This window comes from Drosophila takahashii, chromosome 2R, assembly GCF_030179915.1.
Source record: "Drosophila takahashii strain IR98-3 E-12201 chromosome 2R, DtakHiC1v2, whole genome shotgun sequence".
Classification (NCBI taxonomy): Eukaryota; Metazoa; Arthropoda; class Insecta; order Diptera; family Drosophilidae; genus Drosophila; species Drosophila takahashii.
Window position 1 is genome coordinate 23,611,693 of NC_091679.1, and position 20,407 is coordinate 23,632,099.

The following is a 20,407-nucleotide window of genomic DNA, read 5'->3' on the forward strand; positions in this document are numbered from 1 at the left end:
CTGTGCAGTGCGATTTTCACGCTTCAATTTTCAATCTTCCATCTTCATAAATGGGCAAATTCGAAGGGTGCCAAGCACCTGATGGTACTTCAGCATAGAATCGGGTTACCTATCGGCTATATCCTTGTATGTGAATATAAATATGTTTTTGTATGTAAATATGTTTCATATCCGCTTTTTTTTGTGCGGTTTTGACAGGCAATGTAAGTTATTGGTTTTTAATGCGCCTCTCGTGCGCAGGAAAACTGTGTAAGGGGTGGTATTGTGGGTATATCTGCTTCTGAAAGGCCCATCAATAACGATGATGGGTGGCAAAGAGGTATCAGAAGGCATATTATGCAAATATGCAAATTACACGAGAATAACCAAAACATATTGAATTATGTATTTTGAATTTTTTAGGACCTGTGTGTAATTTAAAACTCGAATTCCGGTAAATGCAGAAATTTAGTTAGCCTTTCTGTCGGAATTTTACGATAAAAAATTGTAAAATTGTATTATTATAATTAACATTGCAATTGAAACTAATAAAAAATCCTTTGTTCACCTCTCAAAATTCATAACGAGCCCATTAAATCGCCAGTTTAAATCCAGAACCCAGAAAATAATGGTCTGCCTTCGGTACTTCTTTGCTTACTTCACTGAATTGATTACAGCCAATGGAAGGAGTTGGGACTTAACCCTTTGGGTCCGATATTGTTAATGCTGTCGCAAGCTTCCAGTTCAATAGGGCGCAAAGCGAACATTCTCTTCGTATTTAATCATTTAACGCCTCATTAATTCATCACTTTCAATCAAATTTTACGCTTATATACATTTTTCCACAGCCGTAAACGCAGGTAGTGAGTATCGGTGTGAATTTCCCCCGCAACGGTGTGTGTGTGGATGTAAGTGCGACCAGGAATCGCTTCATTGGCCACAGTAACCAGCGATTAAGTTGGTTTTTCCCACCGCTGCCCACGCGGTTTTTCGCCGCGTTAAGTCCGTTGAGTTTTCCTTTAACTCTTCAACTTTTGCAGCATTAAATTTAACTTTGGCCCCCAACCCAAAAAGCCTTGCATACTCGGGGGCGCACTTCCTTTGAGTGCATAACTTTGGTTCACACGTTTACTGGCCACGTGACAAAATGGCCAAGGAGTGGTTTACGTAAGCAAAGCAATTCGCCTCTAAAAGGTGTAGAAATTTCGGGAAGTCTTTGTGCAACTCACGATGGTATGTTGGTGTTTGTTCTTGAAGAAAAGAAAACTGCGAAAGCAGGCACCTTTTTCGTGCCTTTCAGAATTGTACTTGGCCAAAAGGATTTCCTGCCCAACAGTCAACACACACGAATCGAACGTTTGCCATTCGTTATTTGCGGATTCTGCCATCTCAGCCAACACATTTCACTAGCTGGGCTGCCAGTTGTGCTGTTTTAAAAATAACTCCTTGTTTCGTGGAATTCCATGGAAATCATGCACATCGGGAAATGTAAAAATATTGATGTTTTCAGTGCTAATTTTAACTGATACTCTGCGGCCGGCCATCGAGTGGGTAAATTAGCTCAGCCACCCCCCAGAGAAATTGAACGCAAACAGTTAGGGATCCGCGGAGGATACTATATATAGTGGATATTTTTGCGGGCGAGTGTGTGTGCGTGGGAATCGCTGCCCCTTGCCCCTTGGCCCCTGGCCGTGGTTATAAAAATAAGTGAACATTTATTTAAAAATCATCGCACTTCCAATTCCAATGCAGCAGCCTCGCCGCTCAGGCAGCCCCACGAAAACAGATGCTCAGAATTTCCTTTCTTTTAGTTGAAGGAGATCGCCGGTCAAAGCAACAACACAGCACAGCACTGAACAGTACTGAATGAACAACACTGAACAGAAGCCGACGAAGACCAAAATACTTGTACAATAACAAAACAAATCAAAAACGAATGCGAGTGCTAACCAAGCCCAAAAATAATACAATTCTAAAATATATCTCTCAGTGTGCGGCGGACGTACGCTGTGTGTGTGGCCTTTCGATTTATTTCCGACCGATGGCGATCAGTCGGAATGAAGAGTTAAGAGCTTTATTAGCAATCCGTTCGGGCAGTCAAACGCGCGCGTCTTTCCGATTTCTTTAACAAAAGCCGGTTTTCATTGTAATTTATAGGAAAAAAGTTACCCAAGGATATTTTTTTTAAAAACGCATCAAAAAAGATATACGAAATTTCGCTAGTTTCGATTCCTTGTTCAGGGGATTTTACGAACCCTACGTTCCATTTAAACGCTTTGCTCGCTTGTTGAATACATAATTGGCCGCTTAATACGATTTGGCTATAATCTGATTAGCTTCTTCTTGGCAAAACATAAAAAGGCAAACATTCTGCAGAGCCTTCAGCCCACTTCGGCATCCTTGGATGAGGATGCCCCCTTCAAAGAGTCGCCGCAAGCCGGCGAAAGAAATCCTTTGTGCACACACTCCCACAATGGAGAACACACAGCCGCAGTACTCAATCACTTCCATGAAAACGCCATTAAAACGCTTGGAGAGCGCTTTGGCGACGCTTAACTCGAAAGCTCATCAAAAAGAGATTCTGCGAGGCGTGGCGTGGCTAGGGGGATTCCCCCGAGGACGGGGCTTTGGGGCTAGTCAAAAGATGATTTCTGCGCCTTGTTGGCGGCATTATTATCTTATTTCGGGTTACCTCTAATTTTAAAATGGCTCAAACTCAAAGGCAAACAAACAAACGCAAGATGAACCGAACTGAACCGTACAGAACAGAACAAAACGGATCCGAGCAAAACGAAACGGAAAAGCAGCAGAAGAAACAAAAAGCGTTTTTTATAGAACATTTATTTATAATTATACATTCTCGGTGTATATGCGATTTTCTGCGCCAGTAAAGTGAAGTGTAGGAAATATACACACGTCTATACCTCCTCGCACATATAGATTCTTGTACAATATTTTCATTTCCAATCCTCAATCCGAATCAATCGGCTCGGCTCGGCTCGCTGGTGTCGCATCACCATAATATCGTTCATCTTTGACAATCGAAATAATCGGAATCGATCATCGGTTAGTGTGAGTGAAGCGGTGTCAATTAAACACCCTCAAAGGCGGATAGTTTCATCCAGCAATTTTCAATTCTTCTATCAAAAGTCGTGAAATTTCCCAAAATAAAGTGAAAACATCTGTTTGAAAAGAAATGAAAAGAGAAATAAATAATGAATCGGGAGAATTCAAAATGTTGAAACAATCCAGCAACATGTTGCCAACAAGTGATGTGTCAGTTCGCCACCAGATGGCGTACGTTTCTATTCAGTCCATCAGATGGCGCCAGTCCATCGATCGGCTGCAGCTTAACCCAGTGTCCAACAGATGGCGCCAGCAGTGCCATCGAAGAATGTAAGCAAATAAAAATCAAAACGTTCTAACTCCTTTTTCAAACTAGAAAAAAAGGTTTATTGAAAACCCCCCTAGCTTTTTCCGCAAAAACCGCTTAGCATAAAAAGCTTATCACCTGATACCTCTGGGCTAGACTGGTGACTAGCAAAACAAAGAAAAAAAACTTAAGATGAGGTCGGATTTGGGGCTGACTGGAGGCTGAGACCTGTCAATCACTTCAGAAGGCGAGAGGAGAGCACTTCAGCCATTTCCGTTTCCGCTGGGAAATTTAATATGCCTTCTAGTGTGTGTTCCCACTCCATCGATTTTTGTCTTCACAAGTCTGCTTACCCGCTTCTGACACTCCATTCTACATACATAAATGCTTCTATGACTAAAAATATTTATTGTGCCCCCCTTTTTAGTATTTTGCAACTCTTTTTGCTTGTGCAAACTTCAATATTTTAATCAGCGAGTTCTTCTGCTTCCTAAATACTCTACAATATATTTATCCGAGCTGTCGAGAAATCTCAGTCCTGATCAATGGGGATTGTTGCCTTGATTATAAGCAAGCAAACATTCATACTAATTTTTGAATAAAGGTTGTAAAAACCCCAACAAAATTAGTAATATATTTTTTAAGAAAACTGTTAAATATTTGTTTTGTAAATTTATTTTCTTTTAAACAATTTAAAAATATCTTTTTTTTATCTTTTTTTCTTCGTTTGAAAAATTTATATTTTTTTGTCAAATAGGTTTTAGAGTATCCAACTCACGGATTCCCCAAATAATGTGATTATATGTTGTTTGCTTTTTCGTTATGTTGTTTCTAAATTGCAAAAAGTTGTTTATTTACGCAAATTTCTGTAGACTTTGGCCGACAGCCAACAATTTCAAATGTTCAAAATTGAAAAACTGAAAATGGCACGAAAAAGCCAGCCAATGAGTTGGACCATTTTACTTAAAAGCAAGAGACACCGAGCGCTTCGACTTTCAGATACCCTTTTCTCAGATAAAAGGAATGCGAGGAAGATGGAGATATGAAAGCACAATCTAGGTGTGATTACATTAACTTAACTTAACTTTTGAATGAATGGTCCAATTTTCTGGACATGGCTAGTGAATATGTTACTGTATCTGTTACATACTTTTTACGAATACAATATACTCTTTTAATCTACGAGTAGCAGGTATAATAACAATAAATTTGAGCATTATATTTTCAACTGATTAGAAAGAATCTTCAAACTCACATACATATGATTCGGATACCTACTTTTTTTTAAAATTCCAAATCATATGTATTCAAAAAGAATCATAATGAAAATTTTGACTTTTAGACACAGCAAGAGTTTGTCAAAGTATATTAAATATATGTATAAGAATATAGGCGGAATCATGCTGTAGTGGGCGTTAGGGAATGTTAAGGTATATAAGATATATGTCATCAATAGGAAAAGAGAAGTAAGAGGAGGTAGCGAGGAGGATAGAACGAGGTGGGAAATGTGGAAAAATATTGAGGGGAAAATTTATGAGAGACAACTGCCAGCTGAATGTGTTTGATGTTTACTTTTTCGTATCTCTGCGATGAAGACTCGGCAATACCCTAGACGGAAAGGATTGCATGGGGAACTGAAGAACTCACTCGAAGTGGTTTAATTTTTTAACTGCGTGAGTGGGGGCTCCATTGATTTGGCCTTAAAGTACACAAAAGTGGTGTTTGTGTTTTTTTGAAGTTTTCATTTTTGTGCAGTAGCCACAGGGGGTGGCAGTCTGAGGCACTCATAGGTGGCCATTTCGTTGGAAAATGCCATGGCAACGCAACAAAGGCAGCACCACAAACACACGTTACTCTCGGGAAGCCCAAGATATACAGAAAGCTGATCAAGTCTATGGCAACCTGGGTGGATGGGGTATGTGGATGTGGAGGAGCTGCCTCGATTGTATGCTGCTGGGGATGTGACTGTGGCTGTGGATGTGGCTGTTGCCGATGTCGCTGAAGCATTTCATTAGCCACCCACGCATTCTGACACTCACAACTACGGTGAAGCAGCCCGCAGATACAAACACAAATACAGATACAGATACAGATACTGCTGCAGAGATACTCCGTCTTTGTGTGGGCGATTGTTGAGCACAGCACGCGCGCATTTCCCTCAACACAAGAGAATCCTGCAAGTGACTATCTGCCACCCCAAATGCCAGCCCCTCCGCCCCCCGAAGCCCCCGACTTGTTGCATTTTGTGTAGGCTCGCCACAGCGGGGGATTCACATTTGCGCACATTTCACCTGAAAGCGATATAAAGGCACTTGTGCAATGATTAATATCTCTCCTCATTTTACTTACAGTTATACAACAAATCTCAGGTGGAAGCGGCAGCGTCAACATCGATGTCAATTCCCGTATACTGCATACAATAAACCAATGTACAAATTCATAACATAGGCAATCTACGCGGGTTTTCTATAGCTATTCACGGATTTCCACAGAGTGGCCGTTGAGCACTGGCCATAGATTTTATTGGAGAGAAAAACTGCAGGGACGGTTAGCTCCCATACCCTTACCAGGTAAGATTATTATACTGGTAATGAAGTTTCGATCTAGCTTCTTCTTATAAATATGAAAGAACTCATTCACTATTCTTGGGGACTAAAACTAGTCGTTTCAGGGTCTTTTTATTCAAGGTCAATATGCTCTGTTCTGTTAGTATAAGGTGTTTCTGATGGACATCGATATTTTTCGATGATCTTCACACTCTGATATCCTCACAACAATTCGTGAGTGAAATAGGTGTTTTTAAATATCCATCCCAATTTGCATCACCAGGACTACCATATCCTACAACAGATATGGTGATTGAAATGGCAGCTTTTTAATCCATACCAATTTACTAATGTCCATTTCAGTCGCAAACTTTATTTATTTAGTTCAAATTAAATGTGACACAAAAGGAATTTCTCCTTCAAAAAATGTCCATTCGGTCCCAAAACCGAAACGGTATAAAATTCCGTTTGTTCAGCTTCAGCCGAAACTTTATTTAAACAAAAACAAACTGTAAAAATCCTATTCCGTGCATTTCCCAACAAAAAGGTGAAAAAATAGCCGCACACTGATATCCTGAAAAATCCGATTTGGTGGGTGAAATGAGAACTTTTTATATATCCTTACCAATTAACATCAAGGACGACGAAAATAAAAACCCTATTCAAAGCTTATAACAACTCTCGTTTTGTTCGAGCATGTGCATTCTGTTGGCCATTTCAATTGCAAACTATAATTTTTACGTTTTTTTAATCTACATCTGTCCTCACAGAAATATTTGCAATATTAGTCTGCGCATGTTTTCAGGACCAACATTGTATATTTCGATTGACTTAAAACTAATTTAATTAAAAAACCTACGCTGCCATTTTACTGAAAAAGTACATTCTTAAAAGAATGGGAAATATCGAAACGAGTTGGGCTTTAAAGTGGAAATCATATTTCGTCTGTTGTTCTAAGAACTATAGATCTGTATAGAACTATGCCTTATCTAAGATCTATCTAATTGAGATCTACCTGTCCAATATCCAACTAAGTAAGTGTAGAATAATTTAGAAAACGTTGTGTTTGGGCGACTTTATTATATTTTGTATCGGTTAGTTCGGATTTGGTTTGTAGACAAGTTAGAACTAGTACTTGTTGGTGCTCTATACAGTGTCGTATTCATTTCGGACTAGCTCTCGAGCGGATTCCTGGGCAGTCTGCGACTACGAATACCAGATCGAACAAGACCTACAACAACAGCTGCGTATGCGTGATGCGCACAAACACAGGCACACTGGCACTCACACTCGCCCAAGTATCCAATACCATGCTCGTTGGGCTTTCATTTAACGTGAAACATTTCTGCCAAGAATGTTTCTTTCCCTTTTGCCATGGAAACGCGGTGGCGGGGGAAAATTCTAAAGGAAGGCAAAGCATTGTGTTACATAGTTCCGTGCAGATATTGATGGTTTTGAATTGCAGAGCCCTAAAGACGAACGGCATTTGCAGTTAATTAAATCTCTGCAGAGTTTTCTCCGTGTGTCAGAATTTTTCCTTTGGCATCATCATATCGAACGTCATTGAATTATGCGGCGTCCCGCTCTTTCGTTCGCTTATATTATATATTCAGGGGATCATCAAGTATTCAAGCACGCGTCTCCCAAATGTATACACATCGGCGTGCGTATATATGTACCTATATATCTACTTATGATGTATATATATATGTATGCCTAAGAGCATGGGGGCCGGAAAAATTCACCTGAAGATGAAATGTGTTTTGCTCGCCCTGCGTTTTGTTCCTTTTTGTTTACGCTCGATAATTGCACTCGACGACCGCAATAAAGGGAAATTAAAGTTTTCCTTTGCCGGGGGCCCACTCGCCCCCCATTTTCCGACCCCCTTTGACATTTGTGCAGTTTTGGCTTGACGTCGTCGTCTTCGTTCTCTGTCATTTCATTTGCAGCTTTAAGTATTTTGGCTGCGGGCCAAAATGTTTTTCATGTCTTGTTGTCGCCATGCCGCAGACACACACTCACACACACAAACACACACTCACCGGCAGCAGGCGAGAGGGACAGTTAGTGATTAAGCGTGAAAATATCAGATCCATCCCATCCATGGGGTACAGCAACCGCGGCAGCAACAACGGCAAAACAAAAACACTAAAAAGCTGGCAAAAATTTCTAGTTTTCTGCAACATTTTCAGCGACCATTGGTCTCTTGTTTTCTTATTTCTTTCGCTTGGTCTTTTGGTTTTTGGCAAGTGCTGCATGCAAATTAAAATTGTTTCAGCTTAGATAAAATGTAATGCTGAGAGGAGTGAGCCAAAATAAATGAATTTAATTCAATTTGAAAGATCCGATTCAATTGCGAGGAAATTGAGATTGTTTCGGTGCAGGAAAATGAAATGTATGGAAGTGAGCAGCGTATCTAGCCATGTCCGTCTGTCCGTCTGTCCGTCTGTATGAACGCTGAGATCTCAGAAACTACAAAAGCTAGAAGGTTGAGATTTTCCACGCATATTCTTGGGCTTCCTACGCAGCGCAAGTTTATTTTAGCCGAGCGCCACGCCCCCTCTAACGCCCACAATCGCCCTTTACCGATTTTAAAATGGGTCCTGCGCCCACATCTTTAAAGATTTCCGAAAAGTATAAATGCAATTTTGTTGTGTATATTTATACCTATCGAAATGTAGAAGACATTTTTCAAATCGGACGATTCATTAAAAAGTTATACGCAATCAAAAATTATATATCTATCTCCCTCGCACTCCCTTTAGCTGAGTTACGATTATTAGTCGGGACACCAACCCGACACAGCGTTCGCACTCCCTTTAGCTGAGTGACGGGTATTAGATAGTCGGGACAACAACCCGACTATAGCGTTCTCTCTTGTTTAAATTTAAAAAGTGGATATAGACATAGTTGAAAGTAAGCTTGCTTTAAAAACCATTTATTAACGGGGCTTGTGCTTTTTTTTTAAGGCCACAAAACTATAGGTTATAGGTTATTTACATTCGCCTTTTAACCAGAGAATAAATAAAGTATATTTGAATATTATAGTGTCATTTGAATAACATCCAGTAATTTTGGTATCACTATCGGCTAATACATTGGTGGCTAAGCTTTTGTTTCCATGAACCCTTTAAGAAAAGGCGTTCAAGAATTAAAAAAACCGTGCACCTTAAGAACTCGATTTAAAATTTTAGAATTTTAAGGAGCCATTTAAAGGGAAAATGCCTCTTTTAAATAAATGTTGTTTTTTCATAAAAAATATTTAAAATGAATAAAAAAATTAAAAACTCTGCCTAGTGGTCTGGTTTTCTTTGTGTTGAAAAATATGTTTCAAGTTTAAATATTATCGGTTAAGCCCTTTTGAAAGTCTGTGTTCACCGGCATAACTAAAAGTTGTTTTCGAGAAACTATTACTACGATCAATTTTAAAAGTCCAAGACCCTACACTCCCCGTAAATAAATTTAATATAATTAGTTAAGATCTTTTACATCCGTAGGAATGTCAAAGAAAACAATGGAATTGTGGACTTGTACAGCAGGTATTATATTCGATTTGTTTTTCTTTATCAATATCGCATAGCTACGGATCATATATCGATCTGAGGCACACACATAGGCATGATATCCATGTGCTTTTCCCATCGCATCGGGATTATCCAGCGAGCCAGCCAAGAAATACGAGCAAAGGGGCTAATACAACGATATATCCTAGCCCCAACGAAAAGAAGATATATGTATACTCAGATATTTGTTTATACGGAATGTCAGTATACCAAACAGTGGCATCCTCTCGCTCGCTCCTTTCCTTTCCGTTTGTATCTGTATCTGCATCTGTATCGGACTCTGTATCTGTATCTGAATCCGTCCATATGTGTATCTGCAGCTGCGCAATTGGCGACGACAGACATCAGACGCTGTTAGCTGACATGGACAGCAACTGGTAGAGCGGACAATATAGAATATATACTTTGATATAGGGGAGGAGGTATCCGGAGAGTCGGAGGGGGGCGTACCGCATGTGTCTTCTTTTTGCAGTTACACATCGAGGCGCTTTCGTAACGCATTTTGGCAGCACCTGTCTTCCTTACCCCCACCCCTTCTCTGTCTCTCTCTCTTTCGCCTCTTCTTCCCCACAGCAGAAGCCATTGCAAAATCTTGTGTAGAATTGGAAAATTTCGAAAGAGAATTTCTGAAGAAAACTGAAATTTAATCAGCGAACCCATACCAATGTAGTTTTGGCAGGGGCCCGATTGTAAGTGAGTGGGGAAGAAAGGTGAGGGGAAGACTCGCACACATGCACAGGAGAGCGGGGACCAAAGCAGCGCAGCGTAATGTGGGCACACATACTAACGTAGATCGTAGAGAGAGGTGTGTAGAGTGGGTGGAAAAGGGGGAAAGACTGGCGATCGAGGCGAGTACTTTGTCTATATTTAGACCGAAATGCAAATGGCGTCAGCACACACACACGTACTTGCGAAGACAGGGAAGAGGTGGGTTCCTCTGAGGTGAGTTTACCGATTTTTGCGCATGCGCATTCGCTTATTCCCCAGAGATCGCCATTTTGAATTTCGCTGATCGCGATGTAGAAAAACAAAAGCACGGGAAAATAAAAATCAGCCAGAGAAGAGAAAAATTAAACTGAAAATCTCTATAGATTTTTATAGATTTTTCCTCGTTGGCCATAACTAAATTTAAGATTTTGTTTTGGTTTTTGTTTTAAATTTAACTTGTGAATGAACTGGCCAGCCGATCAGAGACAACAACAGGTCGCCACCCCCTTTGAGACCCCCAAATATTATCAATTTTCTGCAAGCGCCAAGTAAACAATCGATTCGAGCTAAAAATGTTATTGGCCCGAGTTTTATTTTTACAGACAGCGCGCGGGCACGTGCCGCGGCTAAAATCGTACCACGAACAAATAGATATAGCTATATAGCCACAATCGTAGATGCGGTTATAGATATAGCCAGCCGCAGTTGGATATAGTTCTCTGCGTTTGCATCATCATCATCGGTCTGTCCGTTCGTCTGGTAGTTCCCATGTTTATACGGATTTCGGATTTTATGTTTGTTTTTCTTATTGGTTTCTATATTTTCCCTAATGCTCGGCTGTTTTGCATTACTGGGTGGGTGGTCCAGAAATGCAGACAGACGATCGAAAAACGGAGGCCCGACTGGTTCTGCAGACTTGTTTTGATTGCGCCTTTTTTGGAAAACATTTTTATTTTATTTGGAAATTTAAATATTGAAAGAGTAATTCCAGCTGTGGAAATCTTTATTGGATATTCGCTTTGAAACGGTTAAAAGATAACCTATGACAGATATATCTTGGTTCAATGTTCTTAATGCGAGTATCCTAACTTCCATATCCTATCTATATTTAGATTTCCCCGCATCGCGACCAATTGTTTTTCTATTCCATTTGCCCCGGTCTCAGCTGTGTAACCCCAAACCGAAAATGACAAACAGAATTATTGAAAAATTATGATTTCTTGGGCATGTCCCCAGGGCGTGACGAAGATCGGGGGACATGCATATATGCATAGGTGAGCTGGAGGGGGTGTGACCATGTCCAAAGGATTGTCTGTACTTCTCGGTGCCCGGTTGCCGAGTGCATTCCTCCCAGCCGAGTGATTTCAGAATGTAGAGCCGTATTTGTACCTTCAGCCGCACAATCCCCGCTGAAAAAAGCCACGTAGAGCACGCGTGGTGTGTGCAGCCAGAGATTTGCCATGGATTAACCCCTCGGCTTCGGCTCTTCTCGGATATATCTGCCCCGCTCAGTTTACTAATTGCTTCCGTTTGCCGATGCTACGGGTGCTACGGCTGCCCGAAGTTTTCAGGGGTCTAGAGACTCATTTTAATTGCATTTCTTTTAACGGTAACATCAGTGGCAGCAGTTTGGCCCCCTCTCCTTGCCTCTGTCCCCTCCCATTCCCATTCCCATTCCCTTTTGGCTGCCTGTCAGTCTGGGCGACGGTCTGACGGTCTGATGGTCTGATATTCCGATGCCCTGCCACGTCAATAACATTTGCGTACGGCAGAGATGCGTGTCGGTGAACCTATTCGTGTATGAGTGCTGGCCCAGGGGTGTGGATGAAGAGGGGTCCTACGGAATCTCAAGACCCTGGATCCCTCTTCAGGAATTTTCCTCTAAAAAATCATGTATATTTATCAACTGGAAACCCCTATTGGAGTACGCCTCTGTCTTGGCTTTGTTGTAGTTTCGGGTACCCAATAAGTAAAAAAAATCAAAGGAAACATTGCGAGTACTTGCACAAACATACGGACACATGTACATTGTGCGTACTCACATAAACTACACTGAAATTAACCACAATTTCTATAAAAAAATACTTTAATTTTAATTTTTGAGTACAAAAAATTAATATATAAAGAGCCGTAATACAAATGTAAAAGATTTTATAGTTACAAATATTTTTAAAAAATATAGAACTTTTGACAATACCATTCGATTTCTTGATTGAAGCCTTTTTTCAAAGTGTACGAAAAAACCATAAGATGTTTCTACATCGATGCGCCTTATGGCCGCTGCTGCCGCTTCAGTTGGCTTTAGGTGAGAAAGACAACAATAAAATGTGGCTGCAGGCTCCTACACAGAAACCGAAACAGCAACAGAAACAAACGCACACGCACACGGGGCTCAAGTGGCCCGGGTTCCTCCATTCCGATGCCCAGACATTCTCGGCCAGAGAATCCGCACTCGAATAGAATGTTATGCTAGATATGCCATTTGACTTCTGGCTCGGCAACTGCAATGCAACTGCAACCAGGAAACGGCATCGCCATCCAAATCAGCAGCCAAAGGATGCGGCCACTTGAGAGCGGGCCCGGTATCGGTAATCCAGTCCATCCAGCTCGGGGAAATGTGCCTCATTTGGTTTGGGATTTCCTTTAAAGTCGTTTATGCAACAAACATCTGATTTAAGATAGTTTGACGGTCGCTTAGGGCCGCGGCGGGGGAGAAGAAACAGCTGTGGACGAGGTCCTTACAATTATTCTTCTAAGGAAAGTTCTGTTATTTACACGGAAAAACTCATGATGAGTGTTCAATCCACAAGGTGCATGAATGAACTTAAATTCATCTAGATTTTTTACTTTATAAGATTTAAGATAATTAAGAAAGTTTCCTGTTCTCGCTTGTTGAAACCAAAAAATGGTATATCACTCAATAAAGGTTAAGTAACATAGATATGATTCTGCATAAATCAATACTCTTTCAAGCTTAATTGGTTTATACATTTTTTGAAACCAAGAGCCTGGTATAAAAGATTTCCTTTAATCAAATAATTTATTTTGGGAAATTAACAAATTTAACCTTTTATAAAGAGGCTGTCTTAAATCTTGCTTAAATTAAAAATCTTACTATAGTAAAAAATTCGTATCAAAGTCGTAATGGCTGAGTATTACAGTATACCCTCCTCATTATAAAGAAAGGCTACTTTGTTACCCGATTCTCCACTTTCTAGGCAATTGTTTATGGCACTGAGGGCGCCCAATATATCACCACCATAGCTTACTCAGCACCACAAAATTCGCTGTGTCACTTGTTGAGTCTTCAGATGGCTCATCTGTTCCGCCACCCTTTTCCCGCCCTCCCCCGGAATTTTGCGGCTCTACTGGGGCCTTCGGCTTTGTCTGTGGCTTCGGCGAATGTCGCTTTGCATCAGCTTACGAGATTTATGGTATCCTTTCAACTTTAAACCCGCTCTGCTCACTTGTCGTCTGCGACTCATGCAGCTTCTTCTCCGTTGGTTCTTCGTTCTCCGTTCTCCGCCACAACTCGTTCTTTGAGTCGTGTTAGTTGCTTTTGGCAGGGGGCAGGGTATGCCATGCCGAACATGTGCGGACCCCGACTTTGCCACCGATTTCTGGGGCTTCTGGGGGCGAAAAACAACGCGATGCAGGAGGTCAACGTGGAACGCGTGTGCATTGAACTGAGCGTCATAAATCGGCCAGCGTCAGGGACTCGTTTTCTGGGCGGTTTCCCAGTGGCCTCCAGGATTTCCCTTCCACTTTTCTAATTTCCATTTCCATCTTTTCCGCCTCTTTGCAGCGTAATCTTTTGTACCTGTTGTTGTGTCGGCAAACTGCTGAGGGGCAGCTCCCCAAAGGTGAGTCCTTAGAACCTGTTTTGTTTTTCGGCTTGTTTCACCTTCTTATGGAGCACGTGCCACGTATTACCAAGCTGGCTAACACACACACACATGTGCGTGTGTGTGCGTGCGCAAGGCAAATATTTACACTCAATGGAACATAATAAAGACATTAGGGAAATATTGTGTTATGTGGGGGCATAACTCAGGTTCTGTGGGTGGAAATTGTATAAAACTTATCAGCCCGCCGCCGCCCACCCTCTGTTTTTCCTTTTCCCTCATTTCGTCTCCCGCTGCGTGTGTGTGTTGTGTGCGACTGAGTTTGTGTGCGGGACACTTTTCTTTATTGCTCTGCGAGTTGTCAATTTCCGTGTGTCTGCCTGTCTGCTTTTCCCACCAGTCTTTCCCCTTCCCATCCCTTCTCGCCAGCCAGGATGCTTGGTATTGTTTTCCACGAGTTTGGTTTTTGTTGGAGTAAAAAAGGAGGTAGTTTGCTTGTCTAGTGTTTACATTAGACTGCACATTAAACAACACACGCTGGATTTTTGTTCGTTGCTAAAATTTACATAGGCCACAAGGTCCATTGCTTAAAGTCTTGAGATCACAATAATCTGTATTTCGATATTATTCTTTAAACAATGATTCTCTTTGAAATTTTCGTTTAACTTTTCTAGTGCACCCAAAAAACTTTATATGAAAGGATGATCAAATTGATATTATGTGGTATAAGTGGAATAAGTTATTTTTAAGTCGCCATATTGTTTTTTTTTTTGGAAGTCATAGAATCTCCGAGAGAGAGAAATCGGCAAAATGATATTATTTAAAATCAATTTTACCAGTATTGCATGTTAAAACGATATGCATTTATTTTTTGTGTGATTAACCAAGTCATTATTTCATCTATCTAATAACAGATGCAATGCTTTCAATTAGATTGCACTTTATTTATAGTCTACTTTCCACCCAAAAGGGGTTATATCGAGCTGAAATGTAGCTTAAGCCGCTTTCCATTGCCAAGCATTAAAGCAGTCGAGGCTACCGGTTCACTCCCACTCAAACTTTGCGTCTTAGTTTTCCCCAGTACATGAATGTTTTAGTGTTGTCGAGTTTGCTCCACTGTCAGCTGGGATATGCATAAGTAACATTGATTGATAAGCCACCCACACAGAATGTTTGCCAGCTCTTAGGAATGATTTCAAAATGATTACCCAACTCAATGTCGCTCTCTAGATGATATGCCACTTAATAGACACCAAAGCATAAACTTTATGAGGCCATCAATGGACCAACTTATGAATGAAATGCCAACACTTCGGGGGAACTCAATTAGCTCACCTTGAATGTTTGCCATCCGTTTCAATTATAAACCTTTTTGCGTTCGTCCTTGCCCCAAAAAAAGAGTTTTGGCATTAAATATGTGCCACTTTACCCCGACCATCGTGAAGGGAAAAGTGTGAAAAAATCGAGAAACTGTTTGGTAACAAGGGAAAGTGGTTGACAGTGACAGTTTTGCGGATTGTAGGCCAGCCAGGATGTATGGGCTAGAGCAGTTGAAAAGTTTTTCGTATTTGCTAGCAATGCTAATTGCAGGTCGGGATGACAGTCGGAGCCAATTAGAGGTTGTTTTCGGATTCTAAGCCAGCTAAAAAGGAAGGTTAGGTATCGAACCGGCTCTTCCCAGGGAACTTATCAGTCATGCAAACAGAGAAATGCTTTCACCGTCGCCGAATCCCTCGATCCTTCGTCCCGCAAATGGCACACGTGTTAAGGTGGAATTATTCGGGCTGACAGGCCGAACTGAAACTGAAGCTGAGGAAGCTGCTCTGCGTGGGCGTTTGGCATTGGGGAAAATTGATTAGATTACGCAAAATTAGGAGGAGAAGGCCAAGAAGCACTCCCCGTTCGGAGTGTCCTTAAGCTCGCATTTAATCACATTTAAATTGCACTCAATGCCCGGGGAAATTGATTGAGATTTTTATGAATTACTCAGCAAGTCGGGACTTACAGCCCGTTTAAGTCGAGCAATTGGAATGTAATTAGGCAATGCTAATGGCGACACCTACCCCTCTCTCTCTCTTTTCCGGAAGACCCCCTCCTCCCCAGAGACTTGCCAGAATCGAAATTACTTGAGCTTAACTTCCTTTACTTTTTTTTTGGTGGGGTGGGACAGGCAGCATTTGCATAATTGATACCGCCGCAGACATTTTTCAATTTCGAAATCTCGGCGAGCAATTAAAAAGATGTTTTCCCTGTAATTCCGTATGCTTACAACCCTCCGGATACACTTGGTACTGGAAGCTGGGTACTCGTACTCTCAGTATCTGCAAGATACGCAGGAAGGGCAATTTGAATGGGATTTATGATATTACCTACGCAGCGTTTACAACAACAGCAGGGGCGGAGGAGGAGGGCAGTGGAGTGGAGATTCACGTGGTCCCTTGGCTTGGGGTACTACTGGTTGGTACTCGAAGATCCCCCTGAAGAAACCCCTGCCAAGCGGTTAAGTCGGACTCAACACATTTCGAGCTCTGCTGCTGCTGCTGCAGATGCCGCATGTTGCACATGTGTTGAGTGCATGCAACATGCAGCATAAGCTATATGGAATATAGCATACAGCAACCGGGGTACATGGTCATGCGCAAATCGCCGGGCGGCGTTTATTGAATTAAGACTGTCGACGACTGTTTGCAGTTGGCAGTTGTCGCACCCAGTGGAAGCGTTAAAAGTCACAAGGACACTGCAACCGGGAATGGAAATGGGAATGAGCATGGGATCGTCGCATATACACACATGGATCGTTTGCTGCTGGGTTCTCGAACTGCAACATTGTGGCGCCGCCGAGAGGCGAGGACCATAAAGCGGGTAACGTGGTCGCGCTGCGCTTGGGATCGGTTATGCGTGATTTTTACAGAATCCACTCAGTCGTCGGGGGCGGGGAAATATCTGTGGCATCTGGCATTTGCATATTGCTCGGGAAGTCACGTTAAAATTGCCCCCATTTAGCTTAGCTGCATTACAGTTGTAGTTATGGGCTGGGGGTCTGGGGTCTAACCTCCAAACCATACTTGTAAGTTGCAAGTTATAAAGTTAATGTGTATAGAAATCGAGAAAATTGTATATTGATATAAGTAATCCATAAGTCTCACTAATGTCATATTATAACAATGATTCAAAGACTGTAACACATGTGGTTCGGAAATCTTAAACTCTTTTGCCTACTTCTTCGAACGATTTTTAAAAACGAAATGTTAATATTAATACGAAAGTACTGAATGATACCGAAATCTCATACAGCCTGGTCTTAAAAAAGCGTTACCCACTTTATCTCTGCAAAAATCGAATTTTATTCTCCATTGAACTGAATTGGGATCAAGCGGCGCTACCTGTATCCTTAGTTTGTTATCTGCTGTCCTGCGTAACCTGCATAATAGAGCGTGTTCAACGTAAATAATATACCGCTTAACAGAACAATAGGCAGGGTCTGGGTCACAGGGCTTCAGATCCCACTTGGCTGTGCGAGGCTTTTACAAATTAAGCCCCAACTTCTGCCATGTAACTACTTTACCTCTGTCTGAATAGGCAATCATCAATCGAGCAGAAACAATGAATGGTTGGTTGCCACACACCCTTGGATCCCAGTATCCCCCTTAGTCTCCCGTTTCCGTTCTTACTAGCTCCAAATATTTGTATTTTGTGTATTTACCCGAATGGTAAAAAGCAATAATGTACTCGAGCAAAAGTGTGCAACAGAAAAAAAAAACATAAAAATATTTTGAAAAAAAATGAATGAAATATTTCAACAATAACAAGCTTGAATTAGTATCGCAATAAAATATTTAAATAATAACATGGTTGAATTTTTAAATTTTTAAATATTTCATTGATGTTATTATTGGTGTTTTATGATAGTTACCATAAATCCTTGTTCAAAAAGGGCGACCCTGAGCCTGTCAGTATGCAACATATTTTTTAACAGGGTAGCGAGTATCTCATAGCCACATTTTTCTTATTTCCGCTGCCAAACGCAGGTCAACAAAGTTTTTATTAAGCTGCGTTGGGGAAGAAAAACTAGTGGTGGGTGGGTGTTTATAGAGAGGATCCAGTGGCAAGGACAAATAAATAAAATACACAAAAAAAAACCCAGATGGGTAGGAGGTCCTGGGAGGCAAAGAGATACGGATACAAAGGAAAAAGGAAACCAAAGCGCTGTTTTGTCAGGGGGTTGGTTAAACGGGGCGGGGGTGGTGATGTGGGGGATAATTAACATTTATGAGGGGGCGCTAGAGCGAGACAGAGAGCTCCTGCGAGCGAAATAACTGTAACTGTTGCTGATTGATCAAGTGTGAGGGTGTGTGTGTGCGAGTGAGTGTGTGACTGTGTCTGTGTCTGGCTGAGGCACAAACAAAAACCATATGTTTCTCGTTTCGACTCCCGCACGCACTCAATTACTCACTCACCTCCCTCCGCCCGTCCCGTGCTCGCACTCTTGCTTTCGTTGTGAGTGAAAACTTGAAAACTCAAAGATAACGCCTGCGCACTCTCCTTTGCTCTCGCTCTCTGCCCGCCAGTGTGTATGTGCGATATTCTGTTACACAAAAAGGCAAAAACAAAAGGCACCGTTAGAAGGCGTGCGAGTATGAGTGAGTTCACCACGAAACAAAAATCCTCACCGCCCGTGAACGCGAGGGTGTGTGAGTGGCTGTGGCTGCGAGAGAGCCTGTGCCCCTGCGTCTGTGTGCGGGCGTATCGGTGTGTGCGTACTTGGCGTTACGACGTCAACGACGGCAAATCCGTCAGTACGTTTGTACGCGTCCGCAGCGCCGCTTCTTCAGTTTTTCGGTTTTCGGGATTCGAGATTCGAGACTTCGATTTCGGCAAAGGCACAGGCACAGGCAGATCAGACCCGTTTGCGAGTTCGATATTTTAATTCCGAGCCAACGATCCAACGATCCGATTCTGCTAGCGATCCACAACAGATAGAGATCCTAAATCGAACGCCGCGAGAAATTATGCTGGCCCGCTGCTCTCGCTCTACGCGCAATAATTTATTTTTACTCCATATAAACAAATTCAACGTCTATTTCCAAAAATAAATGGCAACACAATAATAAAAATAAAAATAACAACAGCCGTCGGACAATTATAAGTTTTTATTTTTAACTTTTATTTGCGCCAACCGCCGCCGCGAAAAGCCCCACGCCCCCGCCTCCGCCCGCCTCCTTGGACTTTGTTTATATTTACAAAAAGCTAAGGCAAACGACAAACATAACAGCAAACATATCACTGACTGCATTTCGCCCCGATGTTTATCGAACAAGCGGCGTAAACAAAGCCCGAATTCAAATAACAATTCAATTTGCATCTCAATTCCAACGATTTACGTGTGTGTGCTCGGAAACATTTGTGCAAATAAGTCTCGAGCGACCTGGCATCCCCGCAAAGTTCAAAACTCGTCGGTTTCTATTGAGCACCGTGTTTTCGAGGAAACGGAAGTTGTGCTTAAAAGCGATTCACGTAAGTCTTTCTACTGCCTTGGAAGTTCTTCGATTTTTAGAAATATATTGAAAACAAATTGTAGAGAATTTAAAACTTCACAGTGCTTACTTTAAATATGAGTTAAATTGGTTTCAAGCTTTTGGAAAATTTGTTTCCGTTTGTGATTACTACAATGTGACGTTTAGGAAATTTATAAATCAATTTGAATGTCTCATCATTTTATTGTAGGTTTTTATGTATTACTCATATATTTTTGTGTCGGAATTCTTTGAAAAATATTTTTTTAAAAAAATAAGTGAATTTATCAATCACCTTTTGTATACAATTAAAAAAAAAGTTAAAAAATTTAAATGTAATCATCATGTGGTGAGGTTTCCGTTTACTCAGAGACTTATCATCGCTCCCAAAGGGCTTAGTAATTATTTACAGATCATGCCTGGGCCGTAAACCCCTCCTTCGATAGGCCGATAGGGCAATTTGATTATCTATAATTTACAATTACAAACACACTGGCAGCCGGCATGTCGGTAACCAAATAACCAATGGCAAACTGACGTCATCGGCTGGCCAAACGATTGGATTCCGGAGAAAAGGAGAGATATCGGCCGGGCTTTCGACTTGCGGCTCTGTCTCGGTTCCACTTATTCCCTTTCAATTGATATCGTTCGATGTTTCAATTTCTTTTCCCCGCGATTTAATGCTGAAAGTAGCTGCCTTATACGGACAGGCGAGCACGCACATACACATAGTATATACACAAGTATGTACGTTTGGCTGATAAGCGATTTTCGTATCAATATTGAGGGCCCGCGAGAACCGCACTCCTCCAGCGAAGTTCAAATCCATTTTCCCTGCTATCAAGTTCTTTTGCATGTAGTTTTTATGGCCGGACCAACC

At 41.5% G+C, this 20,407-nt stretch overlaps 1 protein-coding gene across 8 annotated transcripts in view; it reads left to right on the forward strand.

Annotated features, from left to right (window-relative positions):
- Positions 1–20,407, forward strand: part of Mef2 (myocyte enhancer factor 2) — a 50,118-nt gene that overhangs the window by 17,019 nt on the left and 12,692 nt on the right. For all 8 annotated transcript variants that reach the window (XM_044392885.2, XM_044392886.2, XM_044392879.2 and 5 more), the window contains exon 2: positions 5,704–5,922. The gene's annotated coding sequence lies outside the window, so the exon portion shown is untranslated. The remainder of the gene's footprint in view (positions 1–5,703; positions 5,923–20,407) is intronic.